Source organism: Stomoxys calcitrans, chromosome 5, assembly GCF_963082655.1.
Source record: "Stomoxys calcitrans chromosome 5, idStoCalc2.1, whole genome shotgun sequence".
NCBI classification, from domain to species: domain Eukaryota; kingdom Metazoa; phylum Arthropoda; class Insecta; order Diptera; family Muscidae; genus Stomoxys; species Stomoxys calcitrans.
The window spans coordinates 157,364,177-157,370,981 of record NC_081556.1 but is presented as its reverse complement, the minus strand read 5'-3'; the positions used below and the strand labels follow the sequence as shown (position 1 = coordinate 157,370,981).

Sequence of the window (6,805 nt, the reverse complement as noted above, 5' to 3'; positions counted from 1 at the left end):
GTGCCCATTTTGGCCGTTTTTGTGGGGGTGGGGTGCCTCCCTATACTTCGACATGAATTGGTATGGCGGATTCGTTATCTACTCTCGCATACTTTTCATTTGATACCAATATTGTCCTTATCGGTCCACTTTTGATTTTAGGTAGAGGGTCCAACAAATTATAAAGCCTATTTCAAGGTAATCGGTTCAGCCGTTTTTGAGTCTATACGGAACAAACAAAATTCAATTTTATTTATAAGATATTAATTTTTTATGGGATCTATATGAAAAAAGTAAAAAAAAACTATTATTATGTAGATTGTGCCTCGTTCAACATATTATCTGTGCAGGTGTAGCATCGATGCATAAGTGTTGAATGCTCTGAACAAACTGGATTGTTACTGGAATGGCAATAGACCCTTGTTTCCGCTGCCGTCCGTACTCAGAACGGCATAGGCGATATGATGGTCTGTTCGTGCTAGACGCAAACGACGGTGCAGCTCCTACTGCCGGTCTTGATAATATCTAAAAAGAACAAAATGATGTAAATAGTTATTCTGCTTTTGAGCATTACCTTTACATCAAATGCTTCCCTTGCGTTTCGTATCCTCGGATATGCGGATATGAACATAGTGCTATATCGCCTTCGTTGAAACCGAACAATGTGCTGTTGACAGGATGCGTAAAAATTTTTTGGAATTCCCGAGGCACACATGTTTTATTCGAGCGTACTGTTCCAACATATGCAGTTTCTTCCTGATCAAAGTACGCACCAAATCCAAAGTTGCGGCCTGTATTTAAATATCTCTCCGAAATTTGAAGTACAACATTCTGCCCTTGATGAACCTCTCGTGCCAGGTCAGGCAATTTCCCAAAGTAAATCATTCCTTTGACAGGATAAAATGATTTTGAGTCGCACAACCACCATATCTAGGTACCGTGCTTGGCAGGCTTCGATGGAATATATTGTGCATAGCGGGTGAGGGAATAACTGCTCATTAACTGTCACTGCATCATGCGGAGTGTAAGTTGCTGCCAAGTTAGATTGCAACATTTGCCAAATGTCATAAAGAGCCGCAGTTTTCCTGTTGATTAGTCGCTGCTGTCGCGTATTTCCATTGTCGAATCTAAGGCAATGTTTTATGCACTTCATAAGATCTAATTATAACGCAGCTTTAAGTATTAAATATTGAACAGCACGTTGGGCCCCATAACTCTTCAAGAGCTGCACTATTCGATTTAATGAGTCCTGCATACAAAATAATAGCCAAACAAGTAAAAACGTGTTAAGTTCGGCCGTGTCCAACTTTGGATACCCACCACCAAGGCTTTCAAGTAGTCATCCTTTTTTTATTATAACTCCACTACTATATCCATAGTTGTATCTAAATAGCTGTCTCGATCATATTTTATTCAGGTCTTAAGAATTCATATACAAATAATAGTTCCAGCGAAATCTGGCCATAAATCCGCTTTTTATAGGATTAAGAACCTAAATTGGAAGATAAGTCTATGTGACAGCTATATCTATATAGTCTGATCTGATTCATATTTGGGTCGGATGTCGGGGAGCTCAAAACAACTCACTGATTCAAATTTCAGCGAAATCGGGTAAAAAATACGGCTTTTATGTGTTGCAGACCATATCGGTCTATATGATAGCTATATCTAAATATGGTACGATCTAAACTCCATTTGGGCCGGATGTTGGGAGGCTTAAAGCTACTCACCGTTTCAAAATTCAGCGAAATCGGGTAATAAATGCAGCTTTTATGGATTCAGACCCTTAACCGGCAGATCGTCTATATGGCAGCTATATCTAAATATAGTCCGATCTGAACCATATTTGGCTCTGATATCGGGAGGTTTAGACAACTCACTATTTCAAATTTCAGCGATGTCGGGAAATAAATACAGCTTTTATGGGTTTCAGACCCTTTATCGGGATATCGGTCTATGTGACAGCTATATCTAGATATAGTCCGATCTGAACTATATTTGGGTCGGACGTCGGAAGGCATAGAACAACTCAATCTATAAAATGTCATCGATATCGGGTAATAAATGCAGCTTTTATGGGTTTCAGACCCTTTTTCGGGATATCGGTCTATATGGCAGCTATGTCGAAATATAGTCCGATCTAAACCATATTTGGGTCGGATGTCGGGAGGCTTTAAAATTTCAGCGAAATCAAAAAAAAAAATACTGCTTTTAATGGGTTTCAGACCCTTTATTGGCAGATCGGTCTATATAGCAGTATATTCAAATATGGTTCGATTTGTCCCATTCCAGAACTCAACCTGCGTACAGCAAATTTTTGCCAAATTTCAGCTAAATATCTCAATGTTTGAAGGCATCGTTAAATCGTCTTAGAATTTTACGACGATCCGAAATATATATACTTTGTAGGGTCGGAAATGGATATTTGGATGTGTTGCAAACGGAATGACTAAATGAATAAACTCCCTATCCTATGGTGGTGGGTATAAAAAGCATTGAACTCTTTCAAAGAGGTTGGTTTCCATTCGTTTGTGTTAGTTGGATTTGCCAAATTCCATGCAGCGTTCACTTTCTTGTCTTTCCAATTTGATTCGCGTATTATGATGTGATACGGTGATTAGCGAGCGGAATATGGTAAAGGATCATATGTGGTTCCTACTGGTCCCGGAAAACAAGCCAAAAGAAAGTGCATTTATTAAAGATTTCTACAAAATTTCAGTACAGCATACCTTTTTTACATGTTACCGTACTAAACACATTTTGAAATAAAGTTTCCTTGGAGTACATTTGGGGGTCGGGTATACTTCCCATGGACCATCAAAGGCTAACTTCGGTTTTAAAATGTAAAAGGGACCCGCCGGAGGGTTAACTACATGTGCTAGCAGTAAAAATATTCTATACATTTGATGTTGTGGCTCATATTTCTAATGCGGAGTAAGAAAAGGGTGTCCTAGTTGACCACTCTTGATTGGAGATTTGAAGCAGAATACCTAGGCGTTCTAAAAGATTTTCGAAATAAAGTGTAGTATGCATTGACATAACCTAAACAAAATTTTCGTTAGCGGTTCCGAAAATTTCGCTTACAGGTACGCAGCTCAAATGAACTTTTCCTTGCATAACAGGGTGACATAATAGGCAATGATGAATTTTTTCTTGCATTTTAATACCTCCATGAAACATGAAATAAAGTTATTTCCAAATAAAAACGATTAATTACAGCTCATTTGTACTTTATTAGACAAAAATGATTAAAATTCGGCCCAAATTATAAATCGATTTTTCTCACCATTTTGTATTCTACACAGCTATTTTTGAGTGGCGACATAAATGCCTTGGCTGCAACCGAAAATTTCGCTAGAGGTGCGTACTCAACTTAAACCACAAAAAGAAAAAATAACGGTTTTTGGCCTTTTTGAATTTCGAATGCTTTTAAACTCGAACTCACTAGAGTTAGTGTATTGTGGTCCCACACATTGGCAACTCCATTTTGCGTGTACGAGTGCGCACGCATATCGATTTAGGATAAGAGCCGCAAAGAGCAAACATCAACAGTAACTTGCCCAAAGGCACGCAGGCAAAGGCAAAGAAAGCAAACTAAACAACGGTGTAGTGAACAAAAAACAATAACAAACATAAAACATGGATAAATTCCATCTCGCCTCTTCATTCATGGCGCTATAATGGCGGCATGGTGAGGCGACAAGTGTGTGCCCTTATCCTCAAGTCAATGAATGGATATATTTGTATAAAATACGTAAGCATCTCGGCGGCCGTGCTCATTCGACAATAAGTACCCGAAAGGATAACAACACCGACTAGCGGACCCAGTGTCGGCTCCCACACGCACGCACACACAAACAACAAGCAGAGAGCCAACAAGGAGGATAGCAAGAAAAAAAAAGTCCTTTAAAGAACAAAAAAGAAAAGAAAATTTTGCAAGAAAAATTTACACAAGTGTAGTGAGTGAGTGAGAAACCCTTCAGTGAGGCTAAGTGCCAAACACCATTGCGAAAGCTTACAAATTAGAAAGAAGAAACAAGCCAACATTTTATTGGACAAATGTAAGTAGAGAAGGTACATATTTCTAGAAGCACTAATTTCCTTTTTTTTTTTTAAACATTAACACATGCTGATTATATAAATTGGGCCTTCCTTGGCAAGGCTCAGGGAAAGGTTAAAAGTCACCAAGCATCTGCAGATATGAATGACTTTGTAGTCCATCTGCACTCATATGTAAAGTGCGTGTGTATGGTTTTCGGTTCGTGGAAAGGAAGGAGGGTAGGGTAGGGCGGGGGGTTACTTTGTATCTATCTGCCCGAGGATTTTTAATGTTTTGTAGAAAATATGCTTAAATTTATTGTATCACTTAAATCTGCTCGCATTATATTTCGTAAATATATTATGGGCTACTATGTCATTATCTTCTTTTATTTAATCCCCAACAATGGCCCCACCATCATTATGGTGGGGCCATAATTTTAAGAATACCAATAGGGATTATTTTGGATGCACAATTTGTGGGGACTGCCATGGAATTATAATAAAAAAAAATGTTTCTTTACTCTGTCATTACTCATATAGCCAGCCACACATATGTTCATCTGTATATATGTGTGTGTGTGTATGTGTGGAATTGTATGAATATTTTCTTAGCACCCAGCGGTGTCGCAATATTAAATTAATTTTCAATTTGTTTTTGGTCTATCCCAACACAGAGGAGTTAAATTTGTTAGGCACTCTCGACGTCACCTTCGTCATCCTCATCTTACATGCCATGAATATTTCATGGACACGGACAAATTTTGCTTAGCTGCGGTCTGTCTTTTATTCGAGCATAACTTTGGTAATGTGATACCTGTTGATAGATACATTTTTCACATATACATTATTTGTATCTATGCATTGTGTATGTGTGAGTAAATTTTTGAAGAGAACCGTTTTTTTTTTCATGAGGACCCTAGTCGTGCTCAACACAATGCCAACTAGAAATACTTCTGGAATGTTGTGATTTGATAAACATAATTTTATTTTATAGGAAAATACGAATATTGGACAAATGTCGTTTTCCACAGAATTGTTTTTCCTTGACAATGAATTTGGATAGAAAATGGTTTTAAATTTTCGGTTGTTTAGTTTTGATTTGAAATAGGGTTGAACAAAAAAATTTAATTTTTCAACAATTTTATAATTTTACCTAAAATTAATACAAAATTTGGTCTAGAATTCAACTTCATATCAAGTGTGGTGAGAATGAGATAGAGGGAAAATTTGTGCAAACAGTGTAGATTGGGTGGTGTATAGCTATGATGAGATCTCAATCTTCACGCATGGCTTTAACATGGAACGGCTTTGCGGCCCTACTTATGATTTATGTGGACAGTCAACGGGGCTCAACCCCGTTGAGAACATCAGAAAATTTTTCAGAGGTGGTTATCCCCTTTCTAGTGCTGGCGACACTTGTGAGGTGTTTTCCTTGGGTAATCAGCCGTGTAAACTTCTCTACTAAATAGATTGATGTCATTCTGCTGCACGCCGTTCGGATTTGGTATTAAAAAGAGATACATTAAATTTATATCGCACAGCACTCATTGATATGATAAAAGTATCCTCGCTGTTTTTTAATGGAATGGTCAAGGGCGAATTTGCAATTTGCGGTATGGCAAGAACAATGAATTCGTTAACTTGGCTAAATGGACACAACAACTTTCTATGAATTGGAATAATGAGAAGAAGAACAGAATACCAACCCGTAAGGTAAACCAAAAACAAGTAAGAGGGTGCTAAGTTCGGTCAGGTCGATTCTTATATACCCTCCACCATGGAGCGCATTTGTTGAGTTCTTTGTGCAGTATACCGATTTGCGCCGATTTGCACCGATTTGCACCGATTTGCGCCATACTCATCATAGTTTTTAGAAGTCATATCAAAACACCGCATGCAAAATTGTAGCCAAATCGGTAGAGAATTGCGCCCTCTAGAGGCTCAAGAAGGCAAGATCCAAGATCGGTTTATATGGCACCTATACAAGGTTATGGACCGATTTGAACCGTACTTCGCATAAATGTTGGAAGTGATGCCAAAATACCACGTACAAAATTAAAGCCAAATTGGATGAGAATTGTGCCTTCTAAAAGCTCAAGAAGTCAAGATCCCAGATCGGTTTATGTGGCAGCTATATCAGGTTATGGACCGATTTGAACCATACTTCGTACAAATGATAGAAGTGATACGTGCAAAATTACGGCAATTATCGGACGATAATTGCGCCCTCTAGAGGCTCAAGAAGTCAAGATCCAAGATCGGTTTATATGGCAGCTATATCAAAACATGGACCGATTTGGCCCATTTACAATCCCACACGATACACGATTGGGTTCGAATGCTGGCGGAGACATTAGAAAAACAAAAACTCAGCAGTGGTTACCCCTTCCTAATGATGGTGACATTTGTGAGGTACTTTGCCATGTACCTCACGACATCTCCATAAAGAGATGTCGCACTGCGGAACGCCGTTCGTACTCGGAATCGCACAGCATACAGTGATATGTGAGAAGTTTGCCCCTGTTCTTTAATGGAATGTCCATTGGCAAATTTGCATTTGTTGTATTAGGTTACAACAATGATAAGGGCCCTCCTTTATATACCCGAGTACGAACGGCGTGCTGTAGTGCGACATCTCTATATAGAGAAGTTTTTACATGGCAAAGTACCTCACTAATGTCACCAGCATTAGGAGGGGATAACCACCTCGATGTATGTAAACTTTGGAACATTGGGTCGTGTTTGTCCCTCCGATGCCCATACGAATTAAAGTCCATATGAGACC

The 6,805-nt window shown here is 38.7% G+C and overlaps 1 protein-coding gene across 4 annotated transcripts in view; it reads left to right on the top strand.

Annotated features, from left to right (window-relative positions):
* Positions 1–3,558: 3,558 nt before the first annotated feature.
* The window catches only part of LOC106087604 (cyclin-dependent kinase 11B), a 29,392-nt gene continuing 26,145 nt past the window's right edge, over positions 3,559–6,805 (top strand). For 3 of the 4 annotated variants that reach the window (XR_001221294.2, XM_013252714.2, XM_013252713.2), the window contains exon 1: positions 3,559–4,040. The gene's annotated coding sequence lies outside the window, so the exon portion shown is untranslated. Of the gene's footprint in view, positions 4,041–5,031; positions 5,038–6,805 lie in introns of those variants that run through there. The other variant, XM_059370052.1, reaches the window with a different exon arrangement.